Source organism: Mus caroli, chromosome 5 (assembly GCF_900094665.2).
Source record: "Mus caroli chromosome 5, CAROLI_EIJ_v1.1, whole genome shotgun sequence".
In the NCBI taxonomy this organism is placed as follows: Eukaryota; Metazoa; Chordata; class Mammalia; order Rodentia; family Muridae; genus Mus; species Mus caroli.
In genome coordinates this window covers 104,662,674-104,681,765 of record NC_034574.1, presented here as the reverse complement: position 1 = coordinate 104,681,765, position 19,092 = coordinate 104,662,674, and the positions used below count along the sequence as shown (strand labels likewise).

General features: G+C 49.0%; 1 long non-coding RNA gene across 1 annotated transcript in view; it reads left to right on the top strand.

Moving 5' to 3' along the window:
• The window catches only part of LOC110295513, a 27,535-nt gene extending 8,709 nt beyond the window's left edge, over positions 1-18,826 (top strand). Inside the window, exons 2-5 of the long non-coding RNA XR_002378084.1 lie at positions 5,527-5,677; positions 13,509-13,582; positions 14,380-14,466; positions 18,511-18,826. This is a non-coding gene — a long non-coding RNA (uncharacterized LOC110295513). The remainder of the gene's footprint in view (positions 1-5,526; positions 5,678-13,508; positions 13,583-14,379; positions 14,467-18,510) is intronic.
• The last annotated feature ends 266 nt before the right edge of the window (positions 18,827-19,092 follow it).

The following is a 19,092-nucleotide window of genomic DNA, read 5'->3' as shown; positions in this document are numbered from 1 at the left end:
ATGGGCAGGTGGATGGGCAGGTGAATGGGCAGGTGAATGGGCAGGTGGATGGGCAGGTGGATGAGCAGGTAAATGAGCAGGTGGATGGGCAGGTGGATGGGCAGGTGGAGGGCAGGTGGATGGGCAGGTGGATGGCTGAATGGGTGGATGATTGAGTAGATAGATGAATGGGCAGGTGATCAATAGATGAATGGGTGGATGAGGAGCCAAATGTGGAGGAAGTACGGTTGGGAGGATGGAGAGGCAGCTGGAGAAATGGCTAGAAATGGGTGTGTAAGTAGTTAGACAGATGATATGTATGGTGAAGCCCAATGAGTTTCTCACAGAATTCCTGCACTGCTTAAATGCTGATGTTGCAACACCGCCAGGGCTCTGTGAACGAGAAGCAACAGAGAAGAGGGTAAACACAATTCCTCAATCTGGGAATCACGGACATCCCACAGCCCAAGGCGCTCCACAGCACAGGCTCTCCATAACACCGGCGCCCTACAGCACAGACGCCTCACAGCACCGACGCCCCACAGCACCGACGCCCCACAGCACAGGTGCCCCACAGCACAAGGCGCTCCACAGCACTGAGGATGCCCCTCAACACAAGGCGCTCGCTCCACAGCCTTCCCCAGCCGCTGTTGTCTGCTTTCTAAATAAACCCGAGACAGAGCCATGTGGGGTTACAAATCAGCCGGAAATCAAATGCTAACATGTAAATAAATTGCAAATCAGCTGAGAAATTGGTTTCATTTTGAGACGATAAAGCGCATTTCTCCTGTGCTGATTTTGTAAGGCGCCCCTTAAGAATTGTAATATTCCTGTGTGGTAATGATAAACATTAGTGAGTTGCTTTAGAAATGAAAAACTAGACAGCCTCTGGGGATTTGAAAAACATATGCACTTCAAATTTGAAAATCCAATTTAACTGTCCATTATAAGGAGAATAAAAAGGTAAGGATGGGATAATTTCGCAGTTACACAGCGTTTGACTAAATCTGATTCCGCGATGACAGACACACTTTAAAAGCTACAAGCCCGAATGCAAGCAGACAGCAGATCATTTATTTATGATTGTAATCTACCTGCCGTCTAACAAGTTAGAGACGGGGCCGGTGGCTCCCCGACTCTGGACACGTGTGCATGTTTGTCAGTCAACACGCTTAAAACACTTCTCTTGGAATTTCTGGGGGAAAATAAATAAAGGGCGGGGAAGACAAAAGAGATATTCCCGTTGGCGGCTACAGAGTTTACAAAGTTTAGGAGAAGCACCTCTCTCTCTCTCTCTCTCTCTCTCTCTCTCTCTCTCTCTCTCTCTCTCTCTCTCTCTCTCTGTCTCTGTCTCTTTCTCTGCCTGAATTTTTCCTAAGCGACACTGGAAAACACTCGTGTATGAAAGCATGTGTGAATACCCATGTTTGCACGTAATACCATTGCTCAGCATCACGTGTGATGTGACAGCTCAGTCTACAACTAGAAGCATCCACAAGGACAGGACTCGTTCTCCCCACCACCACCACCACCACCACCATGGAGCCCCCACTTGTTTTGTCAGCATGTCTGCCATGGTCTCCCTGCACGGTGCATACCCTGAGACCTCCAACTCAAAGCTTCTCTCCTTAAAATTGACAGGGTTTCTCCAAGTACAGGTTTGAAAGTCGCTAGAAGGAAAGGTCAGAGGTAGGCAGAGCAGCCATGTTGCAGAATTCCACAGGGGAAATGAGCAGATATAGGCTCCATTCAGTGCAAAGGTTAACAGTTTCCCATAAGAGAGAATCCTTGCACTGTTGGGGAGACTGGTGGAGGCGTAGGAAGCTCAGGAGGCTGAAGGAGGTTGGGGGATGCTTAAGAGGCTATGAGAAGCTGTGGGGAGCTATGTGAGGCTGTAGGGGGTTTTGAAGTTCTGAAACCCTTGAAATCTCTTAGAAAATGAATGAACCAGGTAAATTTCACTACTGTGCCTTTTGAAAATGGCTAATAAACAACTAGATCTCACCTGGGATTTATGCCATCCACAGTCACAAAGCTAAGGACCGGTAAGTCTGCAACTCGCCCCATCTGTAGCTATGTGAATGTCCTTGTACAATCAAAGCAAAGTTTATTGAGCACGTAGCATATACCATTTGCTCCTGGAGGCAGGAGAAACGCAGAAATACAGTGGGATCAGACACCAGGGTTCTGACTTCTGTGGACAGAGTAAGAAACTAGGATGGGGGGTGGGGGTAAGGTGACCCCAGCTCATACTGGGGAGAGAGAAAGGTACTGTATGAAGGGGTCACTCGAATGAGGAAGGGGCCGTACTCAGGGGACCAGGGGACAGGTTTCTGTGAAAGGAAGGGCATTGCAGACAAAGGGAATGGAAATGTGAGAGTCCTGGAAGCACCAAGCTGCAGTGTAAATTGGAACAGGCAGGCCAAGAAGCAGTGTCCTCAGCCAACAGGGCCCTGTGTAGGTGTCAAGCCAACACTGAGAAACAAACCCATAATCCTTAAAAACTCTCCAACGGCAGGCTGAGTACGGAGCAACCAAGACAAGGGGTGTCTTTGCAGAAGGGTATGAAGGGAGTGCCGAGTTGATCCCATGGAGGAACCAGGTCTCTGGGAGCTGCAGCAACTCAAAACTATAAGCAGGAACATGTGGCTTTAAGAGCAGAGAGAGAGATTTATGTGATCAATGAAGCCCAGGGCACTTGGAATTGGTGTGTATTCAGACTTTTCTTAAATAAGGAAGAGAAGGGGGTGAGGGTACAACTGAAGTTTCTGGAGAGGAGGGGACACTGGATTGTGAGCTTTGGTGTGGGCAGCACCATTTTTATTACCCTTCGTGGAAAAGCCTGGTGAGCTGCCACCCCCAGGTTGCAGGACGGCACATGATTCTTTCCACGGCTCATGTCCCTGTGTTTCTAACACATTCAAAAACGGGGGATTTAAATCTATGTACAGTTGCAGAGAGCATCTAGCAGCCCATGGGACATGCCTCCATCACCCAGACTCTTGTAACTCTCCGCCAGTGACCCATTCGGATCCGTGGGATCCGGTGCTGACCTGAGCTGTGCTCCATCCTCGCTTGTCACCGGAGAGCGTGTGCGAGATTTGATCAGACTTGCACAAAGCCAGGCAGAGCCTGTGTGGAACTGTCAGATGAAATAATTTATCGGTGATGACTGTGTGAATTCGTAAATATTTATGAATTCACAAGTTATAAGTGTGCAGCTTGCAGGAGGGAGCGATCTCAGCTCACCAAGTCCCAGATTACAATGAATATTCACAGAAACCCCAATCTGCCAATATTAGCTCTTTGTGCTTACGGTAAAGCTTTGCCTTGGACTGTAACCCTTTCTGGGACGGAGTGTCTGAGGAAAACACACTGGAGCAAAAGGAATGATTCCCTACCCATCCAGACCCCCCCAAAAAAATTAAAATAAAATAAAAATAAAACCAGGAGATGCTGTGCCACATACGGAGCCTGAGGAGGCCTCCAGTGCTGCTGACTGAGTTGGGTTTTAGCAGAATGGGATTGAGGGAACTCAGATGGCAGACGCTCAAAATGCCGATTGTTTTCGTTCTTCCCCAGTGACCTGATTGTTAGGAGACCTTGGGCCAGACTCTCAACCCTTTTGGGTCCTACCAACAGCAGCCTTGCCCAAATTTGGTCATGGGCTAAATTTACCTCCCGAATGACACATCCTGTTCTTTATGGTTACTGGGAAGGCACAAGGCTTAGTCCGCTGTCTTTGTTGAAAATATCAGAAGGCATTTTGGCAGTGTGAACCAAGAGGAACACTGGGGACAGGGACCAAGGTCAGAGGCCCACAAGAGCAGCTGTGTGTTCCTGAGAGGCTGTGGCAGGGCACTGTGTATCACCCAGGGCCACTATCTATGGGTGACCTTGGCCAAATATGAGCATCCTGTGTCTCAGTTTGTGCACCTGTAAAATGGAGTGACAGCAGAGTCTTCTTAAAAGGATTTGTCCATCGATGATGGCAAAAGCTAAAGTCTGGAGACATCTAGAAGTAGGGGGACAATACATGCTCTATCTTTGTTTGTTGATCAGTCACAGTACAGAGCCCAGAAGGGCCCAGTAGAGCCAGACAGATGAAAGCCAGGTGCCCAACCAGGACAATTTGGAGAAAGGTTCAGAGGGTAGGATTGGAGACAATAACTTTGAGAAACTTTGAGCTCCTAAGTTCACCCAGCAGCCCAGGGACAAGAGCTGCAAGCCTCACACTTTCTTGTTCTATTCCCAGGACTGTGAGTGAAGCTGCCTGTGGGCTGTCACATGAGGATACCAGGCTGTGTCTGCCCTCTGGTTTCTTTGAGACAAGGGCTCTAGCTCATGATGTCCTTAAACTCATATGTAGCCAAGGATGGCCCTGAACTCCTATGTAACCAAGGATGGCCCTGAACTCATTTGTAGCCAAGGATGGCCTTGAACTCACTTGTAGCCAAGGATGGCACTGAACTCCTATGTAACCTAGGATGGCCCTGAACTCATTTGTAGCCAAGGATGGCCCTGATCTCATTTGTAGCCAAGGATGGCCATGAACTCCTGCCTTCACAAGCTGAATGCTAGTGTTACAGTGGTGCATTGCTACACAGTTTATTTGGGGCTAAGGGCTCAAACTAGGTAGGGACTTCCTGCCATTCTGCAGGCTCTCTCCCCACTGAGCTACATCCACAGTCCATCCCCTAACTCTCTCACATTCTTAGCTCAGTCTCCACTCCAGTTCTGGCTGGAAAATGAAGGCTCTGGGGCTCAGGAGGTCTGTGGCTTTGGAGAGGCCCCCATCCCAGCTACTTGCTACACTTTAAACAACCTCAAACATTTTCCATATCTGGAATGTTGACTGTCATCATTACATGTACAGGGATTTTTGTCTCACTTTGCAGATGAGGAACAAGGCACACAGATGCCTTGCTGCTGGGATGATGAATCAAGGCTGCTCCAAGATGATTGGGGATGCATGCCCCATGCAGGATCCTTTCTCAGCAGCCTTCTTAACAGTAGAAGTGAGCATGCTTAGTTAGGGGTCAGGTAATTTCCCAAACAGCAGAGGAGCACCTTCCCGTCTGAAGCTCAGAAGTAAGAGGGATAAGAACACGCAGCTGGAGGGGAGGGGAGAGGAAGGGAGGCTGTGATGGAGCTGCTAGGCCTGATTGGCCCTCAGACTCTAGAGGACGTTTACCATCACTGTCCTGCCCACATCCAACGCACAGCCTGGCGTTCAGTGTGCACTTCGCAAATATTTATCAAACGGATTTTTAAAAAAGGATCAGTCTTTCTGATCCTCAAAAAAATAAAAAATAAAAAATAAAAAATCTCCATTTATAAACAGATATGTCAGGGGGCAACTATTCATATACTCAAGATGTCTTTATTTTATAAAAAGGCTTTACATCAGGGATCCTTTAAATAGAAACCCCCGGCTCATTTAAAAATATGAGTCCGTTTATAGCTCGGAACCACACATCTTCCCGATGTCTTCACTTGAGTAAAGGGAATGGGCTTTCTCCTTATTTCCTCCTCATCTTCCCACAGGAGCAAGTGAGCACCTGGTGGGTAGTGGTTACTCTGTGAGGAGCCAGCAGCACCAGCCAAATAGAAGATGGAGAAGTGGCCCCCAGCTTCCCAGTTTGGGTTTGGGCCAAGACAACTAAGAAAAGGGTCCACCGTCTTCGCTCCAAGTCAGGTAAGTAGAGAGTCTTCCTTAAAGAAGGGCAATGTGACCAGGGTTTTGAGAGATGAGTAGGAGTTCACCAGTTGGCAATTCCCTGAGTATCAGTCTTCCCAAGATGGAGTACTCATGTACAGATTTAATATTTACAGAGTTCCTGGAGCAGCAAGTACAGAAACATATGGCTCTTTTTTTTATGCATGCATGACTTAGTTACCATTCTGTTGCTGCGATAAAACAACACAAACAATGTGACTTTATGGAAGGAAGGATTTATTTAGACTTACGGGTGCTATGATCTCGGCCGTCCCACAGCCTCAGAAGTACCACACCAGGCCAAACAGTTCCACTTGAGGTTTATTAGGAGAGAGGGGGCAAGGTGGTGGCAGAAAGAGAAGGAGAGAGAGAGAGAGAGAGAGAGAGAGAGAGAGAGAGAGAGAGATCGATCAGGGGGCCTTTCATGATGATGTAATCACAGATAAAGGTGGGAGGTGAGCCAAGTGGATTCTGGGAATATGGTGGCTGTTGCCTTGGCAACAGGTGTGCGGGTCCTGCCTATGTGATGTCACAGGTTTCAGAGGTCCTGACACCAACAATGGGTCTGAGGGATCAGAGTCCATCATCATCACGATAGGTAAGGTTAGCAGCAGGCAGGCATGGTGGCAGAAGCTCAAATCCTGAAATGTAAGCAGGAAGCAGAGAGGTGAAACCAGGAAAGGGGTGGGCTTTTTTGAAGCCTCAAAGCCTCTACCTCCAGTGACATACTTCCTCCAGAAATGTCATACATCCTGAGCGTCACAAAACAGGGTCACCAACTGAAGAGCAAGTACTCAAATATCCAACATTATGTGGGCCATTGCCTTGGTCAGTGAACAGACACCATAGCCGTAGCAACGTTTATAAAGGAAAACATTTAACTGGGGGCTGACTTACAGTTTCAAAGGTCTAGCCCAGCATGGTGGCATGCAGGCAGACATTGTAGTAGCAGAAACTAGAAATTACAGCCTAACCCTCGAGAGAGAGAGAGAGAGAGAGAGAGAGAGAGAGAGAGAGAGAGAGAGAGAGAGATTGACCAATTGACTTGACTGATTGATTGATTGAGTCTGGATTTGACACAGGCTTTTGAAGTCCACCCTCGGTGACATACTTCCTTCAACAAGGCCACACTTTTTCTCTTTCTTCCTTCCTTTCTTTTCTTTATTATGTATATGAATGCCCTGTCTGCTTGTACACCTCCATACCAGAAGAGGGCATCAGATCCTCATATAGATGGTTATGAGCCACCGAGTGGTGGCTGGGAATCGAACTCAGGACCTCTGGGAAAGCAAACAGTGCTCTTAACCCCTCTGAGCCATCTCTCCAATCCAAGGCCACACTTCTTAATCCTTCTAATTCTTTCAAATGTTACCACTCCCTGACATCTAAGCATTCCAATGTATGAGCCCAGGGGGGTCCATTCTCACTCAAACCCCCAAACTCACCATACCTGGAGTCTTTCTGCCCATTTCCATGCTGTCTTTGTTGGTGCCTGAAAAAAAATCAAGGATAGCAAATCATTGTATGTGCTTCAGGAAACTGAGGCACATCAGTATTCAGGAAGACTGTAAGCTGCAGGCACATCAATATGTCCAAAAATGAGGAGATAAATATCTCAGCCTGGGTCCTTCCTGCTCCTTCTTTTGGAGAATATCTATCATACCTTAAAACACGTTAGCAGCCCTTTACCCTCAATTTACAGGCAGCTCCTGAAGCAACATGACCAGAGACCGTTCATCCTGGCCACTGAGCCCATCACAGACAGGTTTTACTAGACCTGACAATCCCTGTTCATGCATCAGTTTTATTGAACAAGTCCCACCCCATCCCCACTCCCTTGTTAAATGACCAGGCTGCTCCCCACTGCTGCACTCACTGTGACATCTTCTACAGGTCTTCTCACTACAGCTTTGTTGGTTTGCTCCAGTCACACACACACACACACACACACACACACACACACACACACACTGAGAACTATCTCTGGGTCATACAGCAGGAACCCTATAAAGCCTCCGAAGAAAACAGATGACCTGTTTTACAAGAGAGAGAAAGAGGGAAAACATGTAGAGCCAAGGTCACAGCTCAGCTGGCAGATTGTTTGTCTGGTGTACGAAAAGCCAGCGTTTGGGTCCCAGCATTGTACAGACTCAGGGTGGGTGCCACAGCACCTGAGAGGTAGAATCGGGATGATCAAAAGTTTAAGGTTATCCTCCATGCACTGGGAATTTGAAACTAGTTTGAGGCTTTGTCAAAAACAAACAAACAAAACAAAACAAACAATCAAACATGAAAAAGAGGAAGAAGAGGAAGAGGAGAAAGGAGGAGGAGGAGAAGGAGGAAGAGGAAGAGGAGGAGGAAGAGGAGAAAGAGGAGGAAGAAGAAGAGGAGGAGGTGGAGAAAGAAGAAGAAGAGGAAGAAGAGGAAGAGGAGGAGGCCAGAATTCAAAAATGAACATAAGCTGGACCACTCTTTATCTGTCAGTGTCTCTTCCCTACAGAGTCTAGCCCTGGGTCCTTTCACCACCTGAGAAAGCCCAGGTAGCATTGTCCAGTCTTCTGCTGACTGAGGGGCTGAGACACACAGAGTTCTGGTTTCAGGCAGATGCAGGCCACATCTACCTTCTGTTCTTAACTGGAAGTCAGACTGAGGCCCATGGAGAAAGCTGAGAACACAGGTAAAGTGGCTGTCTCTAGAGGCCAGGGTTAGCATGTGGGAGAAGAGAAGAGATTTCAAGGACTGCCCACAGGACAGGAGAGCCTCTGTAGTCAGCAGCCAGTCTCACACCTGTGAGAACCCTGTGAAACACTAGGCTGCAGGTCATCACAAGGTAGAGAGCCAGGTTCTGCCATGAAGTCTGACAGCAGCCTTTCTCAAACTGTCTCAAGCCTTGAAGGCCAGTCCAAGCAGCCAGCCCACACTCCTGCATACACCGTGGAGCAGGCCCAGCAGATGGTAGAGAACCTCCATAATGGCCCACAGCCTGGGACAAGACCATGTTCTGAAGGTTCTGACAAGTCCTGTAGTCTTTGCAGATCTGTTCCTGGTATGGAGGCAGCAGAAATGTCATTATTGCCCAAGGATGGCCTAGACCTATCCTGGTCCAGGGAGTGGCACTATTAGAAGGTGTGACCCTGTCAGATTAGTAGTATCACTGTGGGTGTGCACTTTAAGACCCTCATCCTAGCTGTCTGGAAGCCAGTCTTCTCTTAGCAGCCTTCAGAAGATATAGAACTCTCAGCTCCTTCTGTAGCATGCCTGCCTGGATGCTGCCATGTTCCCACCTTGATGATAATAGACTGAACCTCTGACCCTGTAAGCCAGCCCCAATGAAATGCTGTCCAAGACTTGCCTTGGTCATGGTGCCTGCTCACAGCAGTAACACCCTGACTAAGACAGCCCCTCTCCTCCCTCCACCACCCACACCCCGTCTTTTCCCCCACTGCTCTCTCTGGTTACTGCATCAGTTTGGCACAGTGCGCATTTTTTTACTGGCCTCATTGCCTCTCTCCTAAATGAGTAGCAACAGACTACAGGGGCTGGTTACTGACTATGGGATTTCTGGGTGCTTAAGGATTAATTATGATTTGAAATGTAAATGAAGAAAATATCTAATAAAAATGCCTTAAAAAAGAATTGTGGGGAGGGGGAGAGGCAGAAAGAGGAAAAAAGGGAAGGGAGGCAGAGAGAGAGGGAGAGGGGCGAGGAGAGGGAAGAGAGGGGGAGGGGGAGGAGAGGGAAGAGAGGGGGAGGAGAGAGGGAGGGGAAGGAAGAATGGAGGGGGAGAGAAAGGGGAGGGGGAGGGGCAGTTCATGGGACCTATCTTCCCATGGATGATGGCTGCGTGGATGGGAAGACGATGGACCAGAGGGAGAAAAGGAAAGCACTACTGGGGAGTGAGGGAGAGAAGGGAGACGTAAAGGGTGAAATGGGGCAGATGGGTGGATGGAGCCATGCTGGTTTCTTCTCAGCACAAGAAGGCTGCCATGATGGCTCCTGTGGAGAGACTGCCTGCAGGTGGAAACCGAGGGGATGAAGATGAGAAGACCTCTACCCAGCACTGGTTTGGAAAACAGAGGACTGTCCCCTGAGCCTGCCAGCGAGTCACATGTTTGGGTCCCTCAGCAGCCAGAGACACGATGATACAGGACACTGGGGCAGGACAAAGGAGTGTGGCAGTATTGTGGCCTCCACGCAGATGGTAGTGTGTGGCTCCATTGTCTCTGCTGTGTGGATGAGGAGCCTTAGCTCTGAGAGGAAGAGCCTTTCACATCCTCACGACTTGTCTTTCCCATTCTGTCCCAATAGAACAGAACTCTTTTGATCTGGAGAGATCTGGAGAAGGGTCTTCAAGTGGGTTCTGACTCATCCTCAACCATACAGCCATAAGGCAGGCAGAAGGAGAGATCAGGTGACTGGTGAGGTCACTGTGACCCCATAGACAGTGTCTCCTGGTTCTTCTATCCAGTTCCTTTCCTGCCTGGGCAGTAATAACTTGGTTCAATCCTATAGCCTTGGCAACAGTCACTCTACAGGGGCACCTCTCATAAAGTCACAGGGGCCTATATGTACCCATCCCTTCCCCGCAGAAGGCATTGAAGGGGTTTCTGAAGGCAGGGGAGGACTTTGCATGTCTATCTTTCTTTTCTGGTGTCCCAAATGCTCTCCTCCAGCTCCTCAGCCCCTCCCCTACCCAAGACAGGACTCCTGGCCCAAGCAGAGATTCTGTTCCTTCTAAGAGAACTATTACCTCCAAATTTGGAACTAGAAGGTGGCAAGGCCCAGGAAATTTCACCCTGAGGACTGGGAACCTGGCCTCTGGCTGACAGGAAGGACCCAGAAGATTCTGGAGAGTGAGGCAGGGAGGGCACGGAGGAGAGGGGGAGGCCTGGTGGCCCTGTCACCCCCCACACACACACACACACCCCTTGCCTGTCTATAATCGGTGGGGTTTTTCTTAAAATTGAAGTGTGAGCCCTAAGAGGAGGAGGTGGACCTGGCGTGGGTGGAGAGGTGGAGAGGGAGGAATACAGAGAGAAGGAGAGAGTGGTGGAGAGGCGGGGAGGAGGTGGAGATGGAGAGAGATGGGCCCTGGGCTGGGGGCACAGAGTTACAGCCAGCCAGCTAAGAGGGGGGCGTGGGGCTGTGGTCCCCCAAGCCCCCTGGAACGAGGGAGGGTTTATCTCACCAGGAACAGCAGCTCAGCCACTGATCTAATCAAATTATTCAGCATTAAAAACTGCCAAGACATTCCAGGACTTCAGCTCCCGGAGCCCCAGCTGGGATCAAATGCTAACCAAGTCGCTGCTGCGATATTTATTCCCACTGTCAGCTGCTGGTTGCTTGTTTTCCGAGAGCTGCATACTAAACTGGTGGCCCAGGAGGGATGGGGATGAGGGTGAGGGGCTGTCGGGAAGAAAGGCAAGCAGGTAGGCAGGACAAATGTGCCTAGAACTCGGGCACAGGGAACCTCCAGTCAAAATGTTCCTCCCTAAACTGTCCAGCCCCAGACCACAGTCCTCCATTTCAAGCCCGTTTCAGACCAGTTAGCTGAGACGCTTAGCTTGGAAGTCCAGGTAGGTGGCTTGCCCTGTCTGGAGTCTTATTTTATCCCCTGTCATGCGGGATCCACTGTTTGTGCGTTTGATGAGAGGAAGGGGTGACTGGAGTGGCTTTGTGGGGCCTGTCACAGAGACACAGAGAGCAGCCCTGGCTGTGTGACGTTGCCAAAGCTACTTACCCTCTCTGTGTCTCAGTTTCTACCTCCCTAAGAGATTCGGGGAGGTAGGGAGGGTAGGATTGTGGGAGGGGGTGGCTGAGGGGGGGACAGTGAGCGGGATGCAAATTGAATAAGTAGAAAACAATAGAATTGAATTTTTTAAAAAAAGAAGAGAGAGAGAGAGAGAGAGAGAGAGAGAGAGAGAGCAAAGCAGTCGGGAGATAACAGTCAAACCCGTGGGGTGACTGCCTCACGGTTAAAGAAAATCAACATAGAAAAGGGTCACAGTGAGATCCCAATCTGCATCGGGAACAATCCCTCTGTACCAGCAAGGAGTGAGCGTTGGAAAGAGCAGACGGTGCAATTGATAGTCAGCTCAGAAGCTGGTGGACCGGTGAGTCAGGGCAGAAGATGAACCATCCTGTCAGTGGGACGGGGTGTCAGAAGGTGTCCGGTACAGGGATCCCCATGAGGGGGTCTCTGTAGCCACACACAGAGTGGAACATCCCGCCAAGCTCGGGTTCACAGGCCATTCTTGCCCTCAGAACCGCAGCAGCCAAGCAGAGAGAACTGCAAGCCTTCTGGACTGGTGATGTCTCTCAACAACTCCCCGAAGGTCACGGCACCCAGGGAAGACTAATTAATTTCCTTTGTTTTTCAGAGTTTCATTTAAAAAAAAATTGCAGACTCCCTCCTCTCTAATAAATACTCAACAATTAAAGCGATTTTTTTCTTTTTCCACACAAAGTGTGACTTCAACATTTCAATGCCCCCCCTCATCCGCTCCTCCCCCCCCCGCACCCCCCCACCATCACCTTCATTGCCATAAACAGATTCGGGGAAAACTGCTTTTGACGCCCCAGATGCCATTAGCCACTTAAAATCCCGTAATTATCATCCTATCATGGGCCTGTTAACGAGCAGTAAAAATAAGGCCATTGAATATGGTAATTTATTCGTAAATTAGCCTAATGAGAATGGGTTTCAGACTGTTTACTCGCTGCGGCCTGCACGGGGCAGAGACAGCCACAGGAGCGGTGCCTGCCTGAGTGGAGGGGTCCTCCCGTCAGGTCTCAGGGTGACATTGATGACTGTCCCCTGCTTCCACGCAATTCTGCTCACCCCAGCTGAACAGTAGTGAGACCTGAGAGCCAAAGCCTAGGGCAGGGCTGGGTCCCAACACTTTTCTAAGCTGGGGTGATTTGGATGGGGCACGTGGTGGGCCTCCTGTTCAGCTCCCCTATCCATAAAATGGGGGCTTGTGAGCCAGCCAATGGGGTTACCACATAGAGATAATGAGAGTGCCGCTCACCTACAGCACATGGCTATGCATATTGCTGTGGTCTCCGGGGTGAATTATCCATCCCAGATCAATGCCAGACCCTTCGGTGCACAGCACACCCCTGCTGAACCTCAAAATGTGGCCTTATTCAAAACCAGAGTCTTTGCCAATGTGATTACATAGGATGAGGTCACGCTGGTTGGGTGAGCCCAGTCTCACAATTAACATGCTTGTAGGAAGACAGGAGGACAGAGATTAGGGAGGAGAGAAGAGACCAGGACTCCATGGCTTACAGCTCCCCTGTGGAGGCAGAGATGGACCAGGAAACCACAAGCCAAGGGGGGCTGCAAGAGGCAGGACCGGTATACAGGGCCACTCAGCTGCCTGTGCTTGTGTTCCTTCCTACCCAGGAGCCCTAGGTTCCTGTTGCTGTGCTAAACACCAAGAACAGTAGAAAGTTGAGAGACAGAAGTCCCTCATCATGAGAAATCAGGGCAGGAACCTGGAGGCAGGAGCTGATGCAGAGGCTGTGGAGGGGTTCTGCTTAAAGGCTTGCTCCCCATTACACAAACCACCTTTCCAAGGGTTGCCCCACCGACAATGGTCTGGGTCCTCCCCCATCAATCATTATATAGAAAGAAAAGAAAGAGAGGGGGGAGGGAGGGAGGGAGGGAGGGAGGGAGGGAGGAAGGAAGGAAGGAAGGAAGGAAGGAAGGAAGGAAGGAAGGAAGGAAGGAAGGAAGGCAAGTCCTTCACACTTACCTACAGACCAAGCTGATTATTTGACACAGGCATCTCCCTCTTCACAGATGACCCTGAATTATATCAAGTAGAAAAATATCTAACCAGGACAGAGGAGGATACGAGCCCTCTCAGCTCATAGGTAAGACGGCCTTTGAAACCTTCTGTGGGTCTCTCTTTTTCCTCCACCTTTGTCTCCCTCGTTACAGCTTCTCTGACTGGATTCCAGCCCCTTAGGTGGGTGCCAGGCACCACCCTTTCCACAAGGTGGCCACAGCCCCAACCCTTCCACTTTCACAAAGAGGAAGCGTGCTTTGAGACACCCCATGATTTTTTCTGAGGTCACACAGACCAAGCAGTGGGACTAACATAGACTGAAGTCCTGATTCCCTTCCTGGAATGTTCTCTTCCACCCAAGATGCCAATTAAGAAATCCTCAACTCAAGTACCATGGCTGGGGGGGGGTGTCCTTGGTGACCTATCCAGTCCTGGGGTGTCCTGGGATGTGAAGTACCATGGCGGGGGGGTGTCCTTGGTGACCTATCCAGTCCTGGGGTGTCCTGGGATGTGAAGTACCATGGCGGGGGGGGGTGTCCTTGGTGACCTATCTAGTCCTGGGGTGTCCTGGGATGTGAAGTACCATGGCTGGGGGGGGAGGTGTCCTTGGTGACCTATCCAGTCCTGGGGTGTCCTGGGATGTGAAGGATGAGGGCATCCTCTCCTTTGGTTTCATTTACTCTTTGGAGGGTAGATTCAGGAAAGGGCTAGAAATTAGCGGAGACCTGAGACCTCACCCCCCAAAACCACAGCCTGAGAGCCATGCATTCAGGTCTAGCTCCACAGGTCATATTCTTGAGAAGTTCATGCCTCTCCCCACTTCTCACAGTCATGCTGCCTAGCTGCAGACATCCGAGTCATTTTTCTTCTGCCCTCACACAGACAGGTGGTGATGTGGTTTCCAACTGACTTTCAAGCGAACAGATTTCCAAACGCGCTTGAAGAGGGCAGTAAATGAGAAGGCACAAGGTGGGTTTCTGACTGATTAGTCACAGAGTTTCCGTCCTACTGTGAGTTCTCTGGAGGTTTGTGAGTGACATGATGCTCTTCTGGATTCATCTGCAGCACATTGGCTTCAAGGCTTAGTGAAGGGGACTGAGATTCTATCCACTCAATGCACACAGGCAGGTTCTAGGGGCCGGTGGGGCAGGTCAGGAGGCAGATGTGAAACCTGTGGAAGCCAATTACAGAACATGTCAGGAGGGCTAGCTGTGGGGACACACAGAAGAACAAATGCTGGGGATCCCCCAGGTGGGCAGAGCCCAGATGTGCAGAGCCCAAGTGGGCAGAGCCCAGGTGATTGAGCCCAGGTCAGCAGAGTCCAGGTAAGCAGAACCCAGGTGAGCAAGCCCAGGTGAGCAGAACCCAGGTGAGCAGATCCAGGTGAGCAGAGCCCAGATGAACAGAGTCCAGGTGAGCAGAGCCCAGGTGTGCAGAGCTCAGGTGAGCAGAGCCCAGATGAACAGAGCCCAGGTGTGCAGAGCCCAGGTGAGCAGAGCCCAAGTGGATCTCCAGTCCAAGTGGATCTCCAGTCCAAGTGGATCTCCAGTCCAAGTGGATCTTAAGTCCCAAAGAACACTCAGATAAGAAGACAAGCATTGCTGCTGGCCACAGCTTCTCTTGATACACTAAGCATGCCTCTGTGATGGGACCAAGGAGGAAGGTTCAGTGAGGAGGAGCATTTGCTGTGCAAGCAAGAGAATGTGAGTTCAAACTCTCAGTCCCATGTGAAAACTGGACATGGCTGCACATATTTATAAACACTGTGTTAGGGAACAGAGATGAGTCCTGGGAACTCACTGGTCACCAGCCTGGACAAAATAGGTAGCTTCAGGTACAGTGAAATCTTGTCTTAAGGGATCAAGAAAGGAGGAATGATATAGAACACCTGACATACACCTCTGACCTCTACATGCATGTACAGTGCATACAGTCACATGCACACACACACATACATGCGCACACACACATACACACACAAATACACATGCATACACACATTCACAAACACTCATGTGCACATATGCACACACAGACATACACAACACAAAAATACACGCATGCATACATACACAAATACACACATATATACATAAGCACACATGTGTATACATGCATACACACATAAACACAAAACACACATACAAATGCATACACACATATACACACAAACACACATGTGCATACATGCATACACACAAATATACACATGCTTATACACAAATACACACATGTACACACATGTATACACACATAGACACAAACACACATATACTAATACACATACACTCATACACATACACATGCACAAACACACACACACACACACACCTTGATGAAGGCTATGCTGGTATTTTTGTCAACTTGACTGTCATCTGGGAGGAAGGACCTTCAACCGAGGAATTGCCTCCATCAGATTTGACATGAGTGTTTAGTCTTAGCCCACTGTGGATGGTGCCACCCCTGGATATTTTAAGAAAACAGGCTTAGTGAGTCAATATGGCCTCTGCTTCAGTCCCTGCCTCCAGGTTCCTACCTGGTGTTCCTGCCCTGACTCCCTTCCATGATGGACTGTGATCAGGATATGTAAGCTAAGTAAATCCTTCCTCCCCAAGTTGCTTATGGTGGTGATGTTTATCACAGCCACAGAAGGCTGGGTGCGATGGCACACATCTCTTTCCTCTGCTTGCACTAAGCATTGCTAAGAATCTGAATGCATTTCCTCACCCATCAGATAGTCAGTCAGCAAACGTCTCACTGAACAGCATCAAATACAGAGCTAGAGGCGGCTCTGTACTAGGCTGGGGATGCAGAGGGTCCCACGCCTCCTGCCGCAGTGAGGATGAAAGACCTCCAGAGGCCCACGTGTTAAAGACTTGGTTCTCTGGGGCCTCTGTGGGAGCAGTGGGTTCTTTAGAAGTGGGGTCTTGTGTGAGGCGCTGGGGATTAAACCTGCAGTCTCCTGTGTAAATAGCAAGTGCTCTCTACCTGTGAGCAACACCCAGTATCAACCCCTTCCTTTTCTTTCTCTTTTTCTTTTGTTTTTGTTTGTTGTTGTTGCTGTGAGACAGGGTTTCTCTGTGTAGACCTGGCTATCCTGACACTCACTCTGTAGAGCAGGCTGATCAGGTCTGCCTGCCTCTGCTCCTGAGTCTGGATAAATGAAAAAAAGGAATAAAAAGGGAGAAGACTTTATTTCTGGTACAGTAGATGAGAGAGTTTATTGTAGACATGAGGGAGAGCAGAGCTAGAGGCTGACACATCTGAAAAAGTCCAGAATAAACACATGCACACACACACACACACACATGCACACATGTACATATACACATAGACACACACATGCACACACAAACATAAACACACATACACACAAATGCACACCAATATACACACAAACACACATGTGCGCACATACACAAACACACATGCATACACACATATACATGCAAACACACCTGTGCACATATGAATACTCAGAAACACACATGTGCACACATGTATACACATATAAACACACACATACACACATAAACACACACATGAATACACACAAACACACATGTGCACACATGTATACACATATAAACGCACACGTACACACATACACAAACGCAGTACATACACACACACAAATACACACACATATACACACAAACACATATGTGCACACATGTATATATACACACACACACACCTTGGTGACCCATTCGAGGAGAGGGGAGTGCCTGGAGATCAGGAGATCAAGAGGACAAAAATGTAGAATAAAAGCGTAAAAGGGTCTGCATGGCCAAAATGTCTAGATTATACAGGGAAAATCAACTGGGGAAAGGACAGCCCAGCAGCTGAGCTGGAGAGTTCAGGGTAGGGGGCTGGGTATTCCAGCAAGGAGGAGCCTGGAACAAGTAGGGACTGAGGGATGCTGGGAGAATATGGTGGCCAGGAACTGCTTTGGTATGTTAAATAGGCAACTCAGTCACTTGTCCCAAACTTGGGACTAAAGGCATGTGCTACTACTGCCCAGGTGCTGTTGCTGCTTCTGCTTCTGCTTCTGCTTCTGCTTCTGCTTCTGCTTCTGCTTCTGCTTCTGCTTCTGCTTCTGCTTCTCTCCTGCTCCTGCTCCTGCTCCTGCTCCTCCTCCTCCTCCTCCTCCTCCTCCTCCTTCTCCTTCTTCTCATTCTTCCTCCTCCTCCTCTTCTTCTCCTTCTCCTTTTCTTCTTCTTCTTCTTCTTCTTCTTCTTCTTATTATTATTATTATTATTATTAATTGTTGTTGCTATTTTGAGACAGGATCATAGCATGTAGCCCCAGCTTAAACTTGCATTTCTCCCTCACCCTCATAAGTGCTGAAATTACAGGCCTCCACTGCCAAGCTGGCTTGTGGGAGGTCTTTAGGCAACGGAGGGTGTAGCATTCAAAAGGATTGTGGGACCCAGCCTCTTCTTCCTCTTTGCTTCCAGCTGCTAAAGGAAGTGATCTGCTCTGCTGTATGCCTGCCATGGTGTCTTGCCTTCTACCAATTCAGAACAACGGGGCTGCTCACTATCGACTGAAGGGTACAGAACTGTACCAAAGTAGACTTTTCTTCTTGACAAGTTGATTGTCTCTGGTATTTTGCTATAGCAATGTGAAGCTGACTCGTTCACCTTCTAGATATGAACAGAATGGCAAGAAAGGAAAAAAGCCTGGGTCGAAGTTAGAATCTTGCTCAGGACACACAACAGCAAGGGGTTTCTAAACCTACTCATTCCCAGGTTCTAGCTAATACCCTTCCTTCACAGAGGCAAAACAAAAACAAAAAAGAACAGGTAACCTGATTTCTCTTTGTTTCAGACTCTTACTCTAGAGGAGGATGATCAGAACGGTATAGCTGCCTTCTTGGCCTGTCACAGAATTAAATGGCAAAGGGTTCCGAGGACTATCTAGCATATACTGCTGTCACTACAGGGGCGTAGTCTGTAAGAGGGATAACCCAGACCCCTAATAAGGCAAGCATGTCATTTTCTGTGACAGACGCAAGAAGAGAGAGAGGTTTGCTGAAAATCGTGGCTGACCACCTCAGAAGGACCCAGAAGACCCGAACTTTCTGGTTTTGCCTTTCACCTTGCTCTGAAACTTCTCCCAACACTGGAAGACAAGAAAGTTCTGCCCCACCTCCGCCCCCCGGACCGGGGAGATTCTTCTCATTGGACAAGCAGGCTTTCTGGACAATCGTGATCCGCTGAGTTCCCATCCCCATAGAAAGCTGGACATGGACATGCATGCCTGTTTCTGCAGCATGCTCAACTCCAGGAGCAAACCGGTCTCCTATAAATAAAGGATAACACATTCAGCCTTCTTACCATTTAAAAATGCAAAATACTGGAGCTTCCTCAAACCCACGGGCCACCTCAGCCTGAAAAGATGTCTTCCCTGTTCTACTCCCTCCACTTCCTGTCTGAACAGGAAGTGACCCGTTCCTAGCTCCTACGCCATGTAGCCAAGGCTCTGGACCAAACAAATCTTTGCCTCAGTAGAGACTCCGGTATACGATTCCATTCTGATTTCACACCCAGTGACCGAGGACCACCTAGGAGCCATGAGTGATGTCAGAGG